The sequence below is a fragment of the Podarcis pityusensis genome, assembly GCF_964106645.2.
Source record: "Podarcis pityusensis genome assembly, chromosome: W".
Classification (NCBI taxonomy): domain Eukaryota; kingdom Metazoa; phylum Chordata; class Lepidosauria; order Squamata; family Lacertidae; genus Podarcis; species Podarcis pityusensis.
The window spans coordinates 37473579-37498343 of record NC_138045.1 but is presented as its reverse complement, the minus strand read 5'-3'; positions in this window follow the sequence as shown (position 1 = coordinate 37498343).

Genomic DNA, 24765 nt, shown 5'->3' with positions numbered 1-24765 from the left:
GATAAGGTGGGCACAGGACATTGGGTATAATATTATGTTTGAGGACTGGGAAAGGTTGTGGAGTACTGGATTGAACTTTACTGCATGCAATGCTTTGAAAGAAAATGTAATGAAAATGATATATAGATGGTATATGACCCCAGTCAAACTTGCAAAAATTTACCACCTGTCTGATAATAAGTGTTGGAAATGTAAAGAGAGTGAAGGAACATTCTTCCACCTCTGGTGGACCTGCCCTAAAGTGAAGGCGTTCTGGGAAACGATTTATAATGAACTGAAAAAGGTATTTAAGTATACCTTCACTAAGAAACCAGAGGCCTTTCTTTTGGGCATTGTCGGCCAAGGGGTGGTAAAGAAGGACCAGACATTTTTTATGTATGCAACAACAGCAGCAAGGATACTTCTCGCAAAGCACTGGAAAACTCAAGATCTACCCACACTGGAAGAATGGCAGATGCAACTGATAGACTATATGGAACTGGCCAAGATGACCGGCAGAATCCGGGACCTGGGAGAAGAGAAGATGGAGGAGGATTGGAAGAAATTTAAGAATTATCTACAAAAACATTGTAATTTGAGTGAATGTTAAGCAGGATGCTAGATCACAAATAATTGAGCACCACTAAACTAGATGATTTAAGATAATAAGTGAAATTGAGAAAATATGAACTTTTTTGAGAATTATAAGATTATAAATATATAGATGGGATATAAGAATGCAAATAAGATAATAAATTGCTGGCAAAATGCTATAACGATGAAAGTGGGAGCGGGAGATGTGAGGAAGTCCAAAGAAAATGTGAAATTATGTTAAGATATATGTTACACTGTTTATTATGTTTATTTCTATTGTAAACCCCAATAAATATTTAAAAAAAAAAAAAAAAACACAAAGCAAGTCAGTTTGACTTCTCCTTGTGCTGGCAACCTAAGACAAAAGTCTTTGGTCTCCTGCAAATACCTCAGAACTCTCTTGATGCCATTCCAGGCTTGCACACTAGGGTTTGATGCCTCCCTGCTGAGCAGATTGACAGCAAACGCTATATCAGGTCTGCTCCACTGGGACAAGTACAACAAACTCCCTAGAGCTGATTGAAACACTTCAGTATTTTCGAACGCAGCGCGTTCTACTTGCTGGCTGTCCTTCACAAAACTAGTCTCCATAGGACTTCTCACTCCTGCACAATCACTCATCCTCATTTTCTGAAGCAATTGCTCAATTTTACCTCTCTGGCTGAGCAAAAAACTTCCATCCTGTGCACGCTCAACATTGACACCTAGATAGGTTTTGACAGCACCAAGCTGTTTAAGCTTGAATCGTTTACCTAGCTCTTTGGCAAACGTCTCCGCCTGTTCATCTGTTTCTGAGACGAAAAGCACGTCATCAACAAAAAACAACACCAGTTCCTGTGAGTCTCCTGATCCTCTAAGGAACAGGCAACTGTCAGCAAGACTCTTCCTGAAACCTAGCTTCTCCAAAGCTTCATTCAGGCACATGTTCCAGTTTCTAGCAGATTGACGTAATCCATAGATGGATTTGTGCAATCTTCACACAACATCCTGCCTTGAGTTCTCAAACCCCGGAGGAGGAATCATGTACAGCTCCTCCTGGAGATCTGAGTTAAGGTAGGCAACATCCACATCAAAGTGGTTTACCTTCCAGCCTCTCTGTGCTTCACAAGCTAAATGCATTCTCAGAGTCTCCGCTCGTGACGTTGGCGAATACACCTCCGTGAAGTGTATTCCCTTCCTCTGAGTAAATCCTCGAGCAACTAACCTGGCTTTATACTGCGGCTCTCCAGCGTCAGTGGGTTTCAAGCGGTAAACCCATCTGGAACTCACAGCCTGCGTTCCCGGTGGCAACTCAGTGAGTGAGAACACACCTAGATCTTTCATGGACTTCATCTCTTTGTCCATTGCCCTGTGCCATTTGCCTGCTTCTTCCTCAGGTAAACTCTGAATATCCTCGAAGGATTCAGGTTCACATCTTGCAGAACCTACCCAGACGCCTGAAGCGTCGTACCGATCAGGAGGCCTCCTTGTCCTCGCTGATCTCCTCAGTGTGACTCCTGGTGACCCTGCCGCTTCACTGGGTCCAGCTAAATCATCCTCAACTTCAGTGTCTTCCCCCTCTGACCTGCTGCGCCTCTTGGGCCTTACAGCTGGTCCAGCAGGTGAAGAAGGCTCACTCTTTGGCTCAAACTTGACACTTGCCTGAGGAGGTGTTCTAGGTTCCCCCCTCTGAGGGATCCTGAGCTGTCCCTGCCTTGGACTCTGTCCCTCTGGACCGTGGTTCCCAGCTCCAAGTTCCTCCTCCTCCTCGTCTGAGTCATAGAACTGCTGTGGAATCACGTCTGGATTAGCGTGCAGACGTTTCCAACCAGCTTGCTCACAGAACTCAGCGCTATTGCTGATAACCAACCTAGACTGGTCTCCACTTGGGTACGAAAACCTCCAGGCCTTTGAGCCAGGCTCATACCCTACAAAGATCATTCTTTTAGATCTTGGCTCACCTTTCTTGCGTAGAGCCTTTGGAATAAGCACCCAAGCCTCACAACCAAACACACGAAGGTAGTGCACCTTGGGCTTCTCTCCATGAAGTAAGAAATACGGTGTATTTCGTACACGAGAGTTGTACACTCTGTTCTCGGCACGGACCACATAGTGCCAGGCCTCCGACCAAAATTTCTGGGGTAGCCCTGCGTTCCACAGGATCGCAGACACAGCTTCCTGCACCGTCCTGTTCTTTCTCTCTGCGACCCCATTCTGTTGCGGAGAGTAAGGAGTGGTCAGTCTGTGGCTAATCCCCTTCTCCCTAAAGAAATCCTGTAAAGCAGAACCAGTGAATTCAGCACCTCTGTCACTTTGAAAACCATGAACTTTGGTGGAAAAGGTTACCTCAACTGCGGTGATCCAATCCCTGATCATTTTAGCCGCCTCCCCTTTCGTTTTCAGAGAGAAGGTCCAAGCAGACCTCGAAAAATCATCAATCAAAAGCAGAGAATACTTCGAACCTCCCAGTGACTCAACAGACATTGGTCCACACTAATCTGCATGAATTAATTCAAAGGGTTGCGTGGTCTGCCTCTCTGACTTTGGATATGAGCATGTCACAACTTTCGCCTGTTTACATGCATTGCAATCTAGAAATTTGTCACAAACATTAAATTTGCACCCTTGTGTCAGCTCTGGTGCTTTCTGGAGAAATTTCCAATTTAAATGAGCGAAGCGTCGGTGCCAAATATGAGAACAACCATTGTGGGGCGCTACATTCACACATTGGCCCTTCGCATCTTCGGTGTCATCCTCTCCTGTGGAAAAAGGCACATTTACAGCAAACAAATTATCTTTAGACTGCACTGTGTACACGTGTTTCCCATCCTTGGAAAATTCACATTTGTCACCTGAAAAAGAAATTTGAAAATTATCAATCAATAGATCATGCACACTTAACAAACAGTTAGTTAAACCGGGCACTGCATAAGCTTTGACTTCATGCTTAAGAAAAGGACAGAAGAACAGTCCTGTCTCTGTCAGCTTTTTTCTGCTTCCACCTGCAGACGTAACATACTTCTCAGTTTTTACTGTCCTGCAATTCCTCAAAAGATCAGGAGATGGCACCAACGAATTTGAGGCACCACTGTCAATGATTATAATGAGAAAGTCTTGTTGTTTACATTCCTGGGTCGCCAGGGCAACAATCTCCTCACTACCCCCCTCCTTGGGGCTTCTGCAGATGTCCTCTCTGGTTGTCATGGCAACAGACTCCCCCCGGCAGGAAGACTTGCCCACGACCTTGACAGCTTCCGTAGATGCAACTCTCTCAGTTGCCATGGAGACTGGACTTGTCTCGGCGTTCCCACACAACTCTGAAGCTCTTATCTCTACTTGTTGCAGGTGGCTGACCTTGAAGCCTCTAGCCCTTTTCAGCTTCCCAGGCTCCGACTCACGACGTAAACAACTCTTGGCAGCTTTTGGAGAAAGAGGCATCTCTGAGCTTTCACTGCTCACTGCCCCCCCACTGCTCACAGGGTCTCCAGGACGTTTTTCTGCACCCCCTCTGAAGGGTAAAGGGCTCCCAACACTTGGCCTCACTTCAGGTTCCTCACACAGAGACGTTGCAGCATCCACACAGCTCCCAGGCTCCACAAAAGCACAAGCAGCATTGCTAGCAACAACAACAGCAACAGCAACAGTCCCTTCGCCCCCCTGTGGGGGCTCACAGCTCCGCCCAGCTGTGTATCGGCACTCAAGAATGTGGCCGGCGCCATCTTGCCTCTCCCTTTCGGATGCAGCCCCTTCTCGGCCCTTGCTTCCCACTCCAGCTCCACAAGCTTCTTGGAGTGCTAGCCAAGCGGCCTCTGGCCTTCTTGCACCCAGGACAACAGGCACCAGATGAGCATCCACACTTTCTGCCAAAAAAGCAAGCACACACTTCTCCACTTCACTTTGCTCTGCAGCCCCATCAGCCTCTGCTTTCCCAGCTGCATTCTGTGTGGGGTGAATTACATTCTACAGCTGCTCCCCCACCAGCAAAAGCTCCACTTGAAAGCTCCACTGCAGCCAATTTTGGCTAGTCAGTTTCTGACATGGCAGTTTAAGCTCAAAGCCATGTTCACAGGGCTGAGCCATTGCCCCCTTCTGTTGGCTTTTCCCAAAGGTACTCACTCAGCCAAACTGGAAACCTCCGGACGTCATGGCTCTTAGCTCCCTCTCGTCAGCCTCCTCCGATCTGACTCTTTGAAGTCTCTGGCAGTCGATCAAACTGACGACCAGCAGATAAAGCTTCAAAGCCCTTTCTTACACGCTTCACGTTGACCCATAACCATGTTAAGATAGATTTATTGCTTTACTCTTGTCGTCCAGCACACTTCCCCCTGCGAGCCTCTGCAGGTCGTAAAGCAATTAGCAGAATTGCACAGCGTCCGTGTAGAAAGAGCAGTAAAACAGTCCCACACGTTTCTTCTTTCCTAGTAGCACTTTATTTGCTCAAAAATAGCATATTTACAGTTCATTTACACCATCTGATTGCAGCTGCATTTTGCTCCCTGTTTGCATCCTTCTCTCTCAGCAGCAGCTGCGGAACAAAGCTGCTTTCACTTTTCACTCAGCTCACAGCATTCCAAGCTGCTTTCGTCACGTCCTGGCTTACTTCCCTTGTAAGCGCCTCCTCTCAGCCTCGAGACACAGAAGGTTAACCCTTCACTACACCCAACATAAAATTTAAAATATTAATGAATGCAAAGGAAAGAGGTGGATTTGCCCTGCCAGACCTTAAACTTTATTATGAATCAGCAGCTTTTTGCTGGCTGAAAGAATGGCTGCTTCTTGAAAACACAGACATTTTGGATTTAGAAGGCTTTAATAATGTATTTGGATGGCATGCATATTTGTGGTATGATAAGGTCAAAGCACATAAAGCATTTAAGAATCATATTGTCAGGAAAGCATTGTTTAATGTCTGGATAAGATATAAGGATTTATTGGAAAACAAAACCCCAAGGTGGCTGTCACCGATGGAAGCAAAAGCACAGAAAAAGCTCAATATGGAGGCCAAATGGCCGAAATATTGGGAAATTTTGGAACAAGAGGGAGATAGACTGAAATTGCAGAGTTTTGAGAAACTAAAAAACAAAGTGCGAGATTGGCTTCATTATTATCAGATAATGGAGGCATATAATTTGGACAAGAAAATTGGCTTCCAGGTGGAAAAATCAAAATTAGAAACAGAACTGTTAGAACCCAAAACTAAGATTTTGTCAAAGATGTATAACTTGCTGTTGAAATGGAATACTCAGGATGAAACGGTGAAATCTGCTATGATTAAATGGGCACAAGATGTTGGACATAACATAATGATGGCTGACTGGGAACAGTTATGGACCACAGGTATGAAGTTTACGGCATGCAATGCCTTAAGAGAAAATATTATGAAAATGATATACAGGTGGTACATGACCCCAGTCAAGCTTGCAAAAATCTATCATTTGCCCGATAATAAATGTTGGAAATGCAAAGAAACTGAAGGTACATTCTTTCACCTTTGGTGGACGTGCCCAAGGATTAAGGCTTTCTGGGAGATGATCTATAATGAATTTAAAAAGGTATTTAAATATACCTTCTTGAAGAAACCAGAGGCCTTTCTTCTGGGCATAGTCGGCCAATTGGTGCCAAAGAAGGACAGAACTTTTTTTATGTATGCCACAACAGCAGCAAGAATACTCATTGCAAAGTATTGGAAGACACAAGATCTACCCACTCTGGAAGAATGGCAGATGAAGTTGATGGACTATATGGAACTGGCGGAAATGACTGGCAGAATCCGAGACCAGGGAGAAGAGTCGGTGGAAGAAGATTGGAAGAAATTTAAAGACTATTTACAAAAATATTGTAAAATTAACGAATGCTAGAATGATGTTGGATAGAAAGTAGGTGGTTTCTAGCTGTAATACTATAAGGGAATATGAAAAATGGATTACTAACAGGTAAAAATTCAACGTTACAATATTTTAAGATTAAAGACTAGGATAAACAAAGAGGGGAAGGATTTGCTGAACCAACAAACTGAACTGGAATACAAAAAAGGGAGGCGTGAGGAGGTCCGGGAAACAAGCTAATGAAAAATAAGTAACGGAAAGATTGAGTTGTTTTTAACTATTTTTATTTTGTATTTTTCTTTTTTCTATTTTTATTTTGTAATATCTTGAAAAGTTCAATAAATATCTTATAAAAAAAAAAAGGAAGTGGAAATTTTCTAGATCTCCATTTCGGTAATGGTAATTTAGGAGCCGAGACAAGGAGCTGAGACAAGGACATGCCATTTGGATAGGATTTAAAAAGATATTTCTACAAGCAAGGAGTTTGCCATTAGGGAGCATTAAAACATGCATTTCCTGTGAAATGGTGATTTGTTATTATGCACATTAGTCTAAGTGAAGACTGTGATTGATTGCATACAAAGCAGCTTCCTAGACGCTGTAAACATACAGCGGCCATCATGAGTCATTTTATAATGCATTATGTAGCACATGCTGCCCAATTGCTCCTCATGCTGTTCTCTCTTGGAGCAAGCAGGAGAAGCAAAGCACAAGGCCTTGGCACCACATCACGTCTGAACCCGGGACTGTGGCCTTATCATAATAAGCAACAATTGCCAGCCAATCTGAAGTCCCTGCTTATGGCTGGCCTGCTGACTGTGGCTCGTTAGGAAGCAACAAACCATGACCAGGTGTAATGGGGAAAACAAAGCTTCCAGGTTTGTTTATCCTACTTGTCCCAGGAGCAAAGGGGGAGAAATGAAGCAATGGTCACAAGCATCTTGCAACCGTAAGTCAGAAAGTCGATGGTGATGTGTGAATACAGAGATTACAACACCCTTGCACTCACCATGATTAAGGGAGTTCAGCAACGTCTTCTAGCGCAAGCAAAAATGGACCCACTGGGTTTGGGTCCCCTCTTTCCAAACTGGTTCCTACTGGAATCCTGATGGGAGTTTTGTTTAAGATGCAAAGTGTGTTTTGTTGATGCAGAAAAGTGGACTCGATTAACTAAGCAAGGGCATTCAGAGTAGAGTAACTCAACAGATAACGTTGAATACCAAGAGCTGTTGTGTTTTTCTGAAATCTGTTCAGGCAAAAAGTGTTCAGTACCAGATACACCTGCCCTGTGGTGCTGAAGAATTCTGTGTGAATTACAGAACATGAACTGGTTACTTGACTAGGAGCCAGGAGCACGTAAAAAGGGAGGGGGCACCTCACAAACATGAATTATATCTACATCACCAAAGGAAAACCACAAATAAACACTGACAGTCCTTTAAGAACTCGTTTCTTATTAAATGCAGGTAAATTGTATTCAGATGTCTGTGACCCTGTCCTTGGGAAATGGCAGAGGTCACAAAACCTAGCAGAGAATTCTGCCAATTATTCCACCTGTTATTTATGTACCCCAAAAGTAATAGTGTAGTGTCCTGTGGGGGAGGTGTCCAGTCTCAAGTCAAACAAGAGCATGTAATAACCCATCTGAATATGGCAACTGTAAGCTCTGACTCACTTGCTAAATATTCTCCTATCCTTGTCATGGTATCACATGGCAATTGCTGCCTACCGTCAAGAACAGTCCATTATGCAGATGTAGCTTTGGTTACTGCATTTTGCTAACTTGGGTGCCGTTTTTCATCTGCCACCAGACAACTCACCCCCACCCCCCCAAAAAACCGATCACTGCAAGGATTCAGGAAACTGTGTAAGGGTCGAGGCACCCGAACACATAGTTTTGATAGAACTTTTATGCAACGACTAGACTGGTGAAGTGTTAGGTTCCATACAGCATCGTCCAACAGTAGTGCTTGCTGTACCCCTCCAGTTTGGTGCGCATTAAGGATTCTGCACAGGAATTCAGTTTTTCCCATCACGACTCAGAGAAGTGACCTCCAAAATACATTGTGCAACTTTCTCCAATGGGTAAAATGCCTTCATGGTGACTGAAACACGAGGCAAAGCAGAGGTGGATTTAGGGCAGTGAAGCTCTTCCCCTGCACAGGATGTGGGGGGCCAGAAGGGAGCCTTCCTGCCTCCTTCCCCAAGCCTAGTTAGCGCTCTCCCAGCTTTGGGACTGAGATGAGAGGGCTCTAGGACCCCACCAGAGCCTTGTGCATCCTTCCCCAAGCCTGACCCCTCCCCTGCCTGGCTTTGGGAAGGCACCAGGAGGGCACCATATTACCAAGGTCCCTCCCTGGGCAAAGTGTCATTTGTTCTTCAGTAAGAGTGCCTGTGCAAACAGAACAGAAACGGTGATGGTAGGGATGAATGGAAATGACCTTCCGTTGAGCACTCTGTCTTAAGCTCCCCTCGAAAGCTGGGGGATGCATATAGGTTCTGGTAAGACCAGACGCATTTGCACAGAGTATTTGATCCCCACAGCTCATGTTCACGGAGACAATGCCATCTGTGGAAGTCCTAACCATGCCACATGATTGACAGGCTATGTGCAAGTCTAATATGGGGTGTGTGCAGCTAGGCCCCTGCAGCAGGCTGTGGGGAGACTAAGGAAGCCTCCCTTTTTAAAAAGGTGTTCAATCCAGTGCTGAACTGGAAGCGTAACACTGGCCCTCCAAGCTGTCACGGGTGAGGTTTCACTATGTTACGAGACGCCTTAAAATCGAATAAACAAGAAACATGGGGGGAAATATTATGAGACTCACCGCAGCCGATTAAGGCCTGGTGAGATGCTGCTGATTAGCTGGATAGCCCATGTTTTCTACCAACGGAAGATTGGCTGGCATACATTTAAGATACAGGTAGGTTGGTCTGCCGTAGTCGAAACAAAATAAAAAAAATGCCTTCCAGTAGCACCTTAGAGACCAACTAAGTTTGTGATTGGTATGAGCTTTTGTGTGCTCATGTATCTGAAGAAGTGTGCATGCACACGAGAGCTCATACCAAGAACAAACTTAGTTGGTCTCTAAGGTGCTACTGGAAGGCATTTTTTATACATTTAAGAGAAAGTCTTTCATTTAAGAGTTATCAACATAAAACGTTTTAAAGCAATTAGACCTATTAGTACAGCAGCATCCCAAAGTTCAACAGGTCAAGCCATTCATATTTTTTTTTATATAAGATATTTATTAGGTTTTTTGAAATATTACAGTAAAAATGAAAAAGAAAAAAGAAAAATACAAAATAAAAACAATTAAAAACACACATATTTCCAGTTACTTATTTTCCTTTAGTTTGTTTCCCGGACCTCCTCGTACCTCCCTTTTTTGTATTCCACTTCAATTTATTGGTTCAGCAAATCCTTACCATTAGATTTTAACCCATTTATAACCCTTTTTTTTCATATTCTCTTAAAGCATTACAGCTAGAAACCACTTAGTTACTATCCAACATCGTTCTATCATTCATTAATTTTACAATATTTCTGTAAGTAGTCTTTAAATTTCTTCCAATCTTCTTCCACCGACTCTTCTCCCTGGTCTCGGATTCTGCCAGTCATTTCTGCCAATTCCATATAGTCCATCACCTTCATCTGCCATTCTTCCAAAGTGGGTAGATCTTGTGTCTTCCAATACTTTGCAATGAGTATTCTTGCTGCTGTTGTAGCATACATAAAAAAAGTTCTGTCCTTCTTTGGCACCAATTGGCCGACAATGCCCAGAAGAAAGGCCTCTGGTTTCTTCAAGAAGGTATATTTAAATACCTTTTTCAGTTCATTATATATCATTTCCCAGAAAGCCTTAATCCTTGGGCACGTCCACCAAAGGTGAAAGAATGTACCTTCAGTTTCTTTACATTTCCAGCATTTATTATCGGGCAAATGATAGATTTTTGCAAGCTTGACTGGGGTCATGTACCACCTGTATATCATTTTCATAATATTCTCTCTTAGGGCATTACATGCCGTAAACTTCATACCTGTGGTCCATAACTGTTCCCAGTCAGCAAAAATAATATTATGTCCAACATCTTGTGCCCATTTAATCATAGCAGATTTCACCGTTTCATCCTGAGTATTCCATTTCAACAGCAAGTTATACATTCTTGACAAATTCTTAGTTTTGGGTTCTAACAGTTCTGTTTCTAGTTTTGATTTTTCCACCTGGAAGCCAATTTTCTTATCCAAATTATATGCCTCCATTATCTGATAATAATGAAGCCAATCTCTCACTTTGTTTTTTAGTTTCTCGAAACTCTGCAATTTCAATTTGTCTCCTTCTTGTTCCAAAATTTCCCAATATTTCGGCCATTTGGCCTCCATATTGAGCCTTTTCAGAGCTTTCGCTTCCATCGGTGACAACCACCTTGGGGTTTTATTTTCCAATAAATCCTTGTATCTTATCCAAACATTAAACAGTGCTTTCCTGACAATATGATTTTTAAATGCTTTATGTGCTTTGACCTTATCATACCATAAATATGCATGCCATCCAAATACGTTGTTAAAACCTTCTAAATCCAAAATGTCTGTATTTTCAAGGTAAAATACAGGTAGGTAGCCGTGTTGGTCTGCCGTAGTTGAAACAAAATAAAAAAATGCCTTCCAGTAGCACCTTAGAGACCAACTAAGTTTGTGATTGGTATGAGCTTTTGTGTGCTCATGTATCTGAAGAAGTGTCATACCAAGAACAAACTTAGTTGGTATCTAAGGTGCTACTGGAAGGCATTTTTTATACATTTAAGAGAAAGTCTTTCATTTAAGAGTTATCAACATAAAACGTTTTAAAGCAATTAGACCTATTAGTACAGCAGCATCCAAAAGTTCAACAGGTCAAGCCATTCATAGTTCCACTATGACTACGTGACAGGGCTGAGAAAGGGAGTCACCGCAACTCAAGTTGACTTCATCATGCGAGGTTCAAGTCTTACATGATTGCTGCATCCATAGCCCTATGGATGCAGCTTCCCCACAGCAAAGCTTTTCTGAAAAGCAGAGAATTACTTTATCCTCTTCCAATCATTTGAGGAGTGTTTCACATAAATGGCTTAGCTCATCTCGATTGGATTCTGCCCCACGTGGCAACCTTGGTACGGACTCCACTATGAACTTTTTTTTAAAAAATGATATTTATTAAAGTTTCAAAAAAAGGTTACATAGATAAGAATAAAAAAAAAAATAGAGAAAAGAAGAATACAAAATACAAAAGAAAACAATTAAAAACAATTCCATCTTTTCATCACTTATCTTTCATTTACTTGTTTCCCGGACCTCCTCATGCCTCCCTTTTTTGTATTCCAGTTCAATTTATTGGTTCAGCAATTCCTTTCCCTCCTTATTTTATCCTGATCTTTAATCTTAATATATTATAGCATTGAGTTTTTACGTATTGAAAATCTAATTTTTCCATATTCTTTTATACCATTACAGCTAGAAACCACTTAACTTCAATCCAACATCATTCTTTTTTTTTTTTTTAAATATTTTTTATTGCGCTTTTTCCAGATAGAGATACAAAGTCAGATATACAAAGAGATAACAAAGAAGAAAAAAGAAAAGAAGAAAAAATCATCTTTTCAAAACACTTTTCCATAACCAACCGGACTTCCCCACGTCTCCCTCACCGTGCATTCTTTACAATAAAATTTTTCAGCAAATTATAACCTTATTTCGTGTATTCTTTTGCTCTTTCAGATAGTTATAATTTATGTTTAAAATACTTATTGTCTATTTACACTAAAAACATATATAATATTATTTTAAACATTTAATCCTTTCATTCATATAACTTAGCTTACCATACCTTAATCTTATTGCTGGAGCTAGATTTCCCTAATCATGCGAATTCTTAACATTCATATAACTTATAAAATTTTTGTAAATAATCTTTATATTTTTTCCAATCCTCCTCCATTGCTTCTTCTCCCAAATCTCGGATCCTGCCAGTCATTTCGGCCAGCTCCTTATAGTCCATCAATTGCGTCTGCCACTCTTCCAGTGTGGGTAAATCCTGAGTCTTCCAGTATTTTGCGATGAGAATTCTTGCTGCTGTAGTTGCGTACATAAAAAAAGTTTTATCCTTCTTTAACACCTTCTGGCCGACAATGCCCAGGAGGAAGGCCTCTGGTTTCTTGGGAAAGGTGTACTTGAACACCTTTTTTAACTCATTGTAGATCATTTCCCAGAAAACCTTCATTTTTGGGCAAGTCCACCAAAGGTGAAAGAATGTCCCTTCAGCCTCCTTACACTTCCAACATTTATTATCAGACAAATGATATATCTTAGCCAGCTTGACTGGGGTCATGTACCACCTGTATATCATTTTCATAATATTTTCTTTCAAGGCATTACATGCCGTGAATTTCATGTCAGTGGTCCATAACTGTGATGGGACGATGAGCTGCTTGTGTGTAAAATCCTAGTCCCTCAGAGTTTGGTCAAGTTTGCAAACCTCTGTCTGTAACGGAGCCCCTTAAACATGGCTCCGTCAGTCGCTGGCAGATTCCGACAGTGGTTGCTTTCGGAATCGCTTCCAACATAAAAGCTCCTTAACGGAAACACGTCTTCTGGACTCTCTGCGTGACAGTTTCCGGCGAGGAGTGGGTGTCCCTACAGGAGGTCCTGAAACCTCCCCACTGTTTTCGCTGGAAGTGTCTCTGAGCCATCCCTCCAGCTCCCTTTCCCTCAGCTCAGCTCCTCTCCCCCTACTGGTTCCCTCTTCAGCTGCTGAGTCTCTCCCAACCTGTGTGAGCCCTTTCACTTCCCTTCCTTCCGATGGCAGTTCCCTGACATCCACCTCCCCTCCAGGGCCCCCTTCATCCCCTCTCGCCCCCTCCTCTACGGGCGGTGAGGAGGCAAAACCCCGGAATGAACTTCCTTCATCTTCCGATGTCCCGAACACTTCTCTCCACCTGTTGCGGTTCCTGGTCTCGAAGTACTCCTCCTCCTCAGAGTCCATCTCCCCTTCCCCTTCCGATTCCGAGAATCCTTCCAACTCCTCCTCCTCATCGGTGGTCCCAAAGTATTCCCTCCGGAACCTCTCCACAGGCTGAGGTTTCCTTGGGAACCTTTGATGGAACGTTTCTATCAATACCTCGTCATTGATATCTTCTGCCATTACCCAAGTGTTTTCTGACTCCGGTTCTCCTTCCCACGCTACCAAATACTCCACCTGATCCCCCTTCCATCTGGCGTCGAGGATTTCTGCCACATGGCTGCTGCATTCCCTTTCTTCTATGACCGGTCCCCGAGTGGCCATCCCTTCTCGTCCCCCCTCATACGGTGACAGTAACGACCTGTGAAATACTGGGTGCAGTTTCATGTGGTTGGGTAACCGGAGCCTGAAAGCCACTGGGTTGACCTGTTGAATGACCTCAAAGGGACCCAATCTCCTGGGTCTTAATTTCTTACAACCTCCTTTGAACGGCAACCCTTGGGTTGACAGCCACACCCTATCTCCCACCCTTATGGTTTCACCTTCCCTTCGGTTCTTGTCTGCCTGCCTCTTGTATTCTTCCTTCGCCCTTTCTAAGTTGAGTTGGAGCTGACGATGGATTGCTTCCATTTCTTCTACAAAATGCTCGGCTGCCGGGACACCCCATCTCTCCCCTTCTCCCCCTGGGAAAGCCCTGGGATGACACCCATAATTAGCCAAGAAGGGGCTCATCCCTGTGGACACATTCTCGGCATTGTTGTAGGCAAATTCCGCCAGCGCCAACTTTTCTACCCAGTCATTCTCTCTGTCATTGACATAACACCTCAGGTATTGCTGGAGGACCCCGTTTGCTCTTTCCGCCTGCCCGTTGGTTTCAGGGTGCCGGGCAGTCGAAAAGTTGACCTCCACCTGCAGTAAGCTCATGAGCTTCCTCCAGAACCTGGAAGTAAATTGTTTTCCTCGGTCTGAGACCACCCTCAATGGCACTCCGTGCAACCTAAAAATGTGTTCTACAAATAACTTCGCTGTCTCTTCCGCCGTGACTGCATGCGAGCAGGCTACAAAGTGGCACATCTTTGTTAGTAGGTCTACCACCACCATGATGGCTGTTTTCCCCTTGGACTTCGGCAGATCAGTCATAAAATCTATCGACACTGCCTCCCAAGGTCGTTCTGGGGTTGGTAAGGGTTCTAATAGCCCCGCCGGTGCCCGCCTCTCCCCTTTGGCTCGCTGGCATTGCTCACACCCTCTTACATACTCCCGTACATCTTCCCTCACCTTAGGCCACCAAAATTCCCTGGTGACCAACCACATGGTTTTGTGTTGTCCAAAATGCCCCGCCGTGGGGCTGTCGTGCAACTGCTTGAGTACCCTCCCCCTTAAGTCTCCTTCAGGGATATACAGTGCCCCTTTGTAATACAAAGCTCCATTTCTTTCCTCGAAACCCCCTGGTTCCTCTCCCTCACCCCTAAGACCTCTGAGCTTATTCTGGGCGTATTCATCATTCTCTGTTTCCTCTACCAGTTCTCTTTGTCCCACCAATGCCGCCCCACACACCCAGCGGTCCTCTGGAATGACATGTCTCTCTTCGGGTGCTCCCTCCCCCTCCAAATATTCAGGTTTGCGTGAGAGAGCGTCCGCCCTAATGTTCTCTGGGCCTGGCACGTAACAAATCTCAAAGTTAAATTTGGAGAACTCCTGGGCCCATCTCACTTGCCGTTGGTTGAGCACTCGTGCCGTCCTCCAATACTCTAGGTTCTTGTGGTCAGTGCACACTTGCACCTTATGTTGTGCGCCAATTAGCAGGTGCCTCCATCTCCGGAACGCCTCATGAATGGCTAGTAGTTCTCGGTCATACACCGTGTAGTTCCTCTCGGATTTGTTCAGCTTTCGCGAAAAAAAGGCACACGGTCTCCACTCTGACTCCTCCTTCCCTGGCTGCAGAAGCACCGCCCCAATAGCTCTGTCTGATGCGTCAGTTTCCACTCTCATCGGTTTTTGTAAATCCACATGCAGGAGTTGTTGTTCCGAGGCGAAGGCCCTTTTTAGTTCCTCAAATGCTCGCTCCGCCTCCTCAGTCCAAACGAACTTCTTCTTACTGCTGAGACAGTCCGTAATGGGCGCCGTCAGGTGGGCAAAGTTTCGGATGAACTTACGATAGAAGTTCCCAAATCCTAGGAACCTCTGCACATCCTTCCTTGTTTTGGGTGTTTTCCATTCCAGCACCGCCTGGACCTTGCCGGGATCCATGGCCAATCCCTTGTCTGACAGGCGATACCCCAGGAATTCCACCTCCTTGGTATGAAACTGACACTTCTCCAGTTTCACCCACAGCTGGTTGGCTTGCAGCCTGCTCAACACTTCTCTGACGTCTCTCACATGCTGCTCCTCATTCTCAGAATACACCAACACGTCGTCTAAGAAGGCCACACAATTCTTGTAAAGCAAAGGCCCCAGGACGTGGTTCATAAACGATTGAAAGCACGCGGAGCCTCCTTGTAGGCCGAAGGGCATAACTAAATATTCAAATGCCCCCAAAGGGGTGAACATGGTGGTTTTCCATTCATCCCCCTTCCTTATTCGTATCAGGTTGTACGCCCCCCTTAGGTCCAGTTTAGTAAAAATCTTTCCCTTCCTGACCCTTGTCAAAATGTCGTCAATCCTGGGCATAGGGAAAGCCACTGGTTCTGACACTGCATTTAAGGCCCTGAAGTCACACACAAGCCTCGGCTTGTTCGTGTTTTTTTTATCCACAAAAAACACTGGGCTGCCCCCCACCGCCCTGGACTCTCTGATGAACCCTCTCTTCAGGTTCTTGTCAATGAACTCTCTTAGCTCCTGCATCTCTCTGTCTGACATGGCGTACAGCTTGCCTACAGGGAGCTGTGCCCCAGGGAGTAAATTGATTTGACAGTCAAAGGGTCTATGCGGGGGTAGTTGGTCAGCTTCCCTTTCGCTGAAGACGTCGCGGAGATCTGCGTATTGTCGTGGTACCTTCACGTTCTCCGTTACTTCAGTCCCTGCTAGGGTGGCTTGGGCCCCTGCCAAACCCTTTCCCTCTTTGCAGTGTTCTAAGCAATGTGCTGAACCAAAAGAAACCACTCTCTGATGCCAGCCCACCAGCGGATCATGTAACGCTAGCCAGCTCATCCCCAATATAATGGGAGCTCCTCCCAAGGTGGCCACATTAAACGCTATCAGTTCGGTGTGCCTTGCCACCTTCATTATCATTGGGACGGTCTGCAAGCTGACTTCTCCTCCCAACAGCTCCCTGCCATCGATCGTGGTCACCTGCAGGGGGTTGCTTAAAGGGATCGTCTGTATCTGGTGTTCAGCTGCAAACTCTTTGCTCATGAAATTGCAGGAGCTGCCTGAGTCCAACAGCGCCTTTATCTTTAGAGGGTGTCCGTTTGGCAGCTCTAGCGCCACTTCTATCACTAGGGCGGGTTTAGGAGGTTCTGGCGTGGGCACTTTCACTGCTCTTTGGCCTGGCTGCTGTGCCCCGACGGTGGCAGCCAGGCGTTGGCTTTTACTTGCTTCGGTATTTCTTCCTCTCTTCCCTCCACAGCTCCTACCATCCCTTGCCATTCCTTCCTCTGGGGGCAGACTCTGGCAAAGTGACCTGGCTGTTGGCAGAGATAGCATTTCCGGGCGCCTTTTCCCTCCTTCTTTCCCCCCTCACTGGGCTTTGAAACTGCGCGCGCGCGCGCTGTTCCGATTTCCATCGGCTCTGCCGGCGGGAAAGTTGGCTCTGGAATGTCTGGAATGCGGAACTCCTTCCAACGTTCCCCCTTCCCTTCCCGCCTCTCCAATGCTCTCGCCTCCTGGCGCGCTCCTATGGTCAGCGCTGATTTGGTCAGCTGGTCCATAGACTCCGCCCTGGGCGCCCGGGAAAGTTCGTCTTTCACAGCCGAAGAAAGCCCTTCTTCAAAGAGCATTTGAATGGGTTCCGCCGATAGATCCCACCCCAATTTATGGATCAACATGGTGAACTCAGTCCAGTACTCACGGACAGATCGGCTCCCCTGTTTGCAAGCCATTAACTGTCTGCGGACCACTCCCTGTTCAATATCGCTGGAAAACATCAGATCCATGGCGCGAAAGAACTTCATCGTGTCCTTTAGGACGTCACTATTCGCTGCCATCAGGGGTCTAACCCAGTCTCTCGCCCCCTTTTCAAGATGCCCAATCACGAAAGCCACTCGTGATTCCTCGTCAGGGAATTCATCAAACTGCAGATTGAGGGCATATTGCATCTCTGTCCGAAAGCCATGATAGTCTTTGGGCTCCCCCCCAAACTTCTGCACCAATCCTGGTACCTTTCTGACGAGCTGGGTGTCTTTCCCCTTTTTGTCTGCATCCTGAGCCCTCCTCTCCTCAAGCCTCGCCGTCTGCAGCGCTAGCTGGACCTCCAACACCCGGTACCTTTCTTCCAGGCTTGGACCCGCTCCAGCTCCTGCTTCTCCGGTTCCGGCTGGGTTGCTCATGATGCCTTCTCCTGCACAAGCTGCTCACGAAGACTGTCGGAATGCTGTGATGGGACGATGAGCTGCTTGTGTGTAAAATCCTAGTCCCTCAGAGTTTGGTCAAGTTTGCAAACCTCTGTCTGTAACGGAGCCCCTTAAACATGGCTCCGTCAGTCGCTGGCAGATTCCGACAGTGGTTGCTTTTGGAATCGCTTCCAACATAAAAGCTCCTTAACGGAAACACGTCTTCTGGACTCTCTGCGTGACAGTTTCCGGCGAGGAGTGGGTGTCCCTACAGGAGGTCCTGAAACCTCCCCACTGTTTTCGCTGGAAGTGTCTCTGAGCCATCCCTCCAGCTCCCTTTCCCTCAGCTCAGCTCCTCTCCCCCTACTGGTTCCCTCTTCAGCTGCTGAGTCTCTCCCAACCTGTGTGAGCCCTTTCACTTCCCTTCCTTCCGATGGCAGTTCCCTGACAATAACCTTTCCCAGTCTTCAAACATAATGTTGTACCCAATGTCCTGAGCCCATTTTATCATTGCTGATTTGACTGTCTCATCCTGAGTGTTCCATTTAAGCAGTAAGTTATACATTCTCGAAAGTACCTTGGTCTTTGGTTCCAACAATTCTGTCTCTAGTTTCGATTTTTCCACCTGGAAACCTCTTTTTTTATCCACTTTAAAAACCTCTTGAATTTGAGCATAATGAAGCCAATTTTGCACCTTATTCTTTAATTTCTCATAACTCTGCAGCCTCCAAGTTTCTCCAACTTTTTCTATAATTTCCCCATATTTCAACCAACCAACCTCCATATTGGGTTTTTTCCAGGCCTTAGCCTCTGCTGGTGATAGCCACCTCGGAGTCTTACCTTCTAGTAAGTCCTTATATTTTGTCCAGACCATAAATATTGATTTTCTGACAATATGATTTTTGAACATTTTATGAACCTTTGCCTTGTCGTACCACAAATATGCATGCCAACCAAAAGCATTGTCAAACCCTTCCAGATCTAGGACATCGGTGTTCTCAAGAAGTAACCAATCCTTCATCCAGCAGAAGGCCGCAGCTTCATAATATAATCTCAGGTCCGGCAGGGCAAACCCTCCTCTTTCTTTCAATTCAGTTAGTATTTTAAACTTTATCCGGGGCTTTTTGCCCTGCCAGACAAACTTAGATATATCCTTCTGCCACTTTCCAAAACATTCCACTCTGTCCACAATCTGTAGGGCCTGAAACAAAAATAACATTTCCGGCAATACATTCATTTTTATAGCTGCAATTCGACCCAACAAGGAAAGTTTCAATCTTGACCAGGTTTCCAAATCTTTTTTGATTTCCGACCAGCATTTTTCATAATTATCTTTAAATAAATTCAAATTTTTAGCAGACAAATGAACCCCTAGGTATTTCACTTTTTTTACCACGCTTAGTTCTGTCTCCTTCTGGAACCCATCTATTTCTGAAAATGTCAAGTTTTTTCCCAGAACCTTGGTTTTTTGCTTATTCAACTTAAATCCCGCCACCCGACCAAACTCATGAATCAGTTCTAATACTCTTTTTGTACTAGATTCTGGCTCCTGTAATGTCAAAACCAAATCATCTGCAAATGCTTTCAATTTATATTGTTTCACTCCAACCTGTATTCCTTGTATCGACCGGTCCTCCCTGATCATGTTCAATAGCACCTCCAGGACTGAAATAAATAATAAAGGGGATAGGGGGCACCCCTGTCGTGTCCCTTTTTCAATTTTGAACTCATCTGTCACCACATTGTTCACTATCAGTTTAGCTTTTTGCTCAGAATAAATTGCTTCTATTCCATTTTCAAACCCCCGACCCACTCCCATCCCTTCCAAGTTTCTCTTCATAAACATCCAAGAAATGTTATCAAAGGCCTTCTCTGCGTCAATAAAAATCAACACAGCTTTCGTATTGATATTAGTTTGTAAAAGTTCCAAAATATCAATAATGTTCCTGGTATTATCACTCAGATGTCTCCCTGGGAGAAAGCCCGCCTGGTCCTTGTGAATTACTTCATTAAGTATTTTTTTAAATCTGCTTGCCAAAATATCAGCAAAAATTTTGTAATCCACATTTAGGAGTGAGATGGGACGGTAGTTCTTAAGCTGAGTCTTTTCAGTTTCCAATTTAGGTATCAATGTGATGAAAGCTTCTTTCCACGTTTCCGGTGCCCTCCTCCCCTCCATAATCTGATTACAAACCTCCATTAGTGGTTGTATCAAGTAGTCTTTTAATGTCTTATAATACTTGGAGGTAAGTCCATCTGGGCCTGGAGATTTGCCTATTTGCATATTCTGAATGGCACCCTCAATTTCCTGTTGTGTTATTCTGTAGTTCAAGATTGTCCTCTTCTCCTGAGATAGTTTTGATAAACCATTAACTTTTAAAAATTGGTCTATCTCAGACACTTCCTGAGGCCCTTGTGTATAAAGTTTTTAAAAATATTTCTGGAAACACTTTCTAATTTCTTCTGGTTTCTGAATATTTCTCCCTTCCACCTCTAGATTTGTAACGAAATTCAGTTTTTGTCTCTTTTTCAACTGCCATGCTAGCAGTTTTCCACATTTATTCGCTGATTCGAATGATCTTTGTTTCATTTGTTTAATTTTCCATTCCACTTCTTGGTTTATCAATTTCGCATATTGTGCTTGGTGGAATTTGATTTCTCTTAAAACCTCTTTTGATTTTGGTTTTAATCTCAATTTTTTCTCACCGTCTCTTATCTTCTCTAATATCTTATCCTTTTTTCCATTCCAGAGTTTTTTCTTAATTGTGTTCTGTTGTATCAGAAACCCTCTCATTACTGCCTTGCTTGCGTCCCAGATTATTCTCTTTTCCACCGAAGTGTTCAGGTTAATTTCAAAGTAGTCTTTTAAAGTTTTTTGGGCCTTCTTTACAATCTCCTGATCTCTTAGTAGGGTGTCATTCATTTTCCATCTGAAAGAACCGGTTGGAGTAAGTCTCAATTCCACTTTCAAGGCGTTATGGTCGGAGCAAGTCTTTGGGCAGATTTCCACTTTTCTAGTCTTGGGTGCCAGCCCTCTAGTCGTCCATATTTGGTCGATTCTTGTCCATGTCAGGTGGGCCTCAGAAAAGAATGTTCCTTCTTTACCTAAGGGGTTCTTTGTCCTCCAAATGTCAATTAAGTCCATGTTGTCAGTTAGTTCAAAAAAAGTTTTCGGTAGTCTGCCGTCTTTAGTTAAGTTCTGATTTTGTGACTTATCCATGTGAGTAGAAACCACCCCATTCATGTCACCCATCATTATGATGTTGGTATAGTCCAGATAGTCCAGCATTGTCTCATGCAGCTTCTTGTAAAATTCCGATTTCCCCTCATTTGGTGCATAAATCCCTAATATCAAAAATTTTTCTCCCTGTGTTTGTATTTCAATTGCCAAAATTCTTCCTTGCTCATCTTTAAATAAAAATTTCGGTGACAAGTTCTCCTTTGCATAGATTACCACGCCTCTTTTTTTAACTCTGTCTGATGAAATAAATTCTTGACCTAATCTTTTGTTAATTAGCACTTTCCTGTGGAGTCTAGTCACATGCGTTTCCTGCAAACAAATAATATCCAATTGTTCTTTTTTCAAAATATGGAAAATCCTCTGTCTTTTTTCCGGGGAATTCCCGCCATTTATGTTCCAACTGTACAGCTGCAGGGACATCGTGGGTCAATCTGTTGTTCCTATAGTGGGGTGTCTTCCTTTTCTTCTGAACCCGAGGGTGTAGGTGTCGGTGCTATTCCAGGCAATGGCGGTGGCCAAGAAGCTGCTGCTCCCTTTTGAAGGTCTTCTCCGTGGTCGTGCAGGAACTTCTGGTTATCTTCTGTTGTTTTAATTTTAACTTTCTTTCCTTTAAAGTTGAAAGATAAGCCTTGGGGGAACTCCCACCTATATGGAATCGCGTTACCTCTCAGTAGTCTTGCTAGTTCTGTGTATGTGGCTCTGAGGTCCAAAAGTTGTTTAGGAATATCTCTGTAAAATTCTGCTCTTTTGCCTTGAATATCAAGTGATTTCTTAAAGTGAAGGCCTAATATTTTGTCTCTCTCCTGCTTGGATCTCAAAATAATCAAACAGTCTCTGGGCCTGTCCCTCTTCACGACTCTTCCCAATCTGAACGCAGTTGTAATCTTAAAATCTTTGTCCTCTTCTATACCCCAGAACTTAGAAAATTCTGCTGTCAAATAACCAATTAAATCTTCCTGTTCAAGCTCTGGGATAGCTCTTAATCTCAGATTATTTTCCCGGTTTCTCAATTCCACCATAGCCAGGTAGGCCTGCTGATCACTGATGTGCTTGTGTAGTGGCCTTACCTCCCCTTTTATAGCCTCAACTTTCTGGTTTGCTTGTTCTGCTTTTTCATTTGCTGCCTCAGCCAATCTCCGATTTTCCACAGTTGCTTCCTTAAGGTTCCCAATAACTTGTGTATGTTGTGCAACTTGGTCAGATAATTTAGTAATAGAGGATGTGGCTTGATCAATTTTTGCCGATTGGTCATCCACCTTCTTATTCAAAATTGCAAATTGATCTAGCATTTGTTTTAAGAAGGTATCAGATCCTCCTTCAGCCATATCCTCTGATGCAGGCTGTGCAACTTCCTTTTCTTGTGCTCCCAAAACAGCTGGGACAGATGATCTACGTGACTGAGTAGTCAAAGTTGTTTGTACAAGTTGGGCTTGTCTTGCTTTCGTTTTAGCAGATCTTGTTTTCGGTTGGCCACTCATTCCACACCTGTCTATGAGTCAAGGTCAAATTATATATTGTCCCATGGGAAGGACAGTTCCAAAGTGTAAATAGCAAAGCCACAGAGAGTCAAAATAAAATTTGTTCCCAGGCACTTGTAAATCCAAAACTCCACTAGGGGGAGTATTACTGTAGTTCATAGAAAGGAAAGAAATTTATCCGCCATTAAAGTCCCTGCAGTCCCAAACAATTTAACCAAAAGTTCTTCATAAACTTTTTTTAACTTGCAGAGCTGTTCCCAAATTGCCACAATGTCTCACAAAAAAGGTGCCAATAACAGTTTCTTTAATTGTATCTTGCCAGCAACACTCAACTGTAACAGTTTCTATTTTAAATACAGTTTCCGCAATGACAGCTCTCTTTTTCTCCTGTCAGTCCGAGGTTTGGTGTTTTATTTCTTTATAATCCAAAAAGGGGAGGAAAGTCCCATTTAAAGTCCAATACACTTAGAAATAAAAGTCTTTTCTTTTCCCTTTTGTAAGCCAATTCCTTCAACACACGATAGTCCCAAATTTATAATCCTTTAAAACTGCTTCCATCTTGTTAAGCTCTTTGCCTTTGATCTTTAAAGCACTGCCGGGAGACGGGCTTCCTGTTTATCGTCTCCCGCTTTCAGCCAAATTTAAAATTTTAAGTCCCAAAATGAATAATCCTTACTCACGAGTAAGTAGTTTAGAGCCTGATGTTTCAAGAAGAAAGGTCGGCGCTCATCAGCAGCAGCCGCGCGGCTTCGCTCCCGCAGAAAGAGCGATGAACTCACAGCACCGCTCCCCCTTCCACGTTTCCGGAGCCCCTTACGGGGTCCCTTCTTCGCTTTTGGGGTCGCTCCTGGTGCCCGCCAAGTCCCACGGCCACGGGCTCACTCTGCCTGTGGTTTTTCTTGATGGGTCACCGCTGTGCCGCAGCGGACGACCCTTTCCTGCGGAGCCCCTCTTCAGAGACCGAAGAGGACCGCCATTGCTGTTTCGCGCCGCCTCCGGAAGCCCAATCCAACATCATTCTAACATTCATTAATTTTACAATATTTCTGTAAATAGTCTTTAAATTTCTTCCAATCTTCTTCCACCGACTCTTCTCCCTGGTCTCGGATTCTGCCAGTCATTTCCGCCAATTCCATGTAGTCCATCATTTTCATCTGCCATTCTTCCAGTGTGGGTAGGTCTTGTGTCTTCCACTGCTTTGCAATAAGTATTCTTGCTGCTGTTGTAGCATACATAAAGAAAGTTCTATCCTTCTTTAACACCAATTGGCCGACTATGCCCAGGAGGAAGGCCTCTGGTTTCTTCAAGAAGGTATATTTAAATACCTTTTTTAATTCATTATAAATCATCTCCCAGAAAACCTTAATCCTTGGGCACGTCCACCAAAGGTGAAAGAATGTACCTTCAGTTTCTTTACATTTCCAACATTTGTTATCGGGCAAATGGTAGATTTTTGCAAGCTTGACTGGGGTTATGTACCACCTGTATATCATTTTCATAATATTTTCTCTTAAGGCATTGCATGCCGTAAACTTCATACCTGTGGTCCACAACTGTTCCCAGTCAGCCATCATTATGTTATGTCCAACATCTTGTGCCCATTTAATCATAGCAGATTTCACCGTTTCATCCTAAGTGTTCCATTTCAACAGCAAGTTATACATCTTTGACAAAATCTTAGTTTTGGGTTCTAACAATTCTGTTTCTAATTTTGATTTTTCCACCTGGAAGCCGATTTTCTTGTCCAAATTGTATGCCTCCATTATCTGATAATAATGAAGACAGTCTCGCACTTTGTTTTTTAGTTTTTCAAAACTCTGCAGTTTCAATCTATCTCCATCTTGTTCTAAAATTTCCCAATATTTCGGCCATTTGACCTCCATATTGAGCTTTTTCAGAGCTTTCGCTTCCATCGGAGACAGCTGTCAGGAAAAAGCACCAAGGCAAAAGCCAGCTCCAGATGGCTGGAATGCAAAACAGTGCAGATGTACTGTTGGAGAAAAGGTGGAGCCTATTCTCTGTACTGAGCACCGGATGTTAGCTCAGTGTGTCATCTGACCTGTGCTGGAAGTACAGGGGAGGAGTGTGTGACTCTTCTGATGGAGTCTGAAGGGTGCAGTCACATTTCTATGTACTGTTGAGTGACAGGAATAAAACATGTAGAAAGGACTCCTGTCTGTCTTTCTT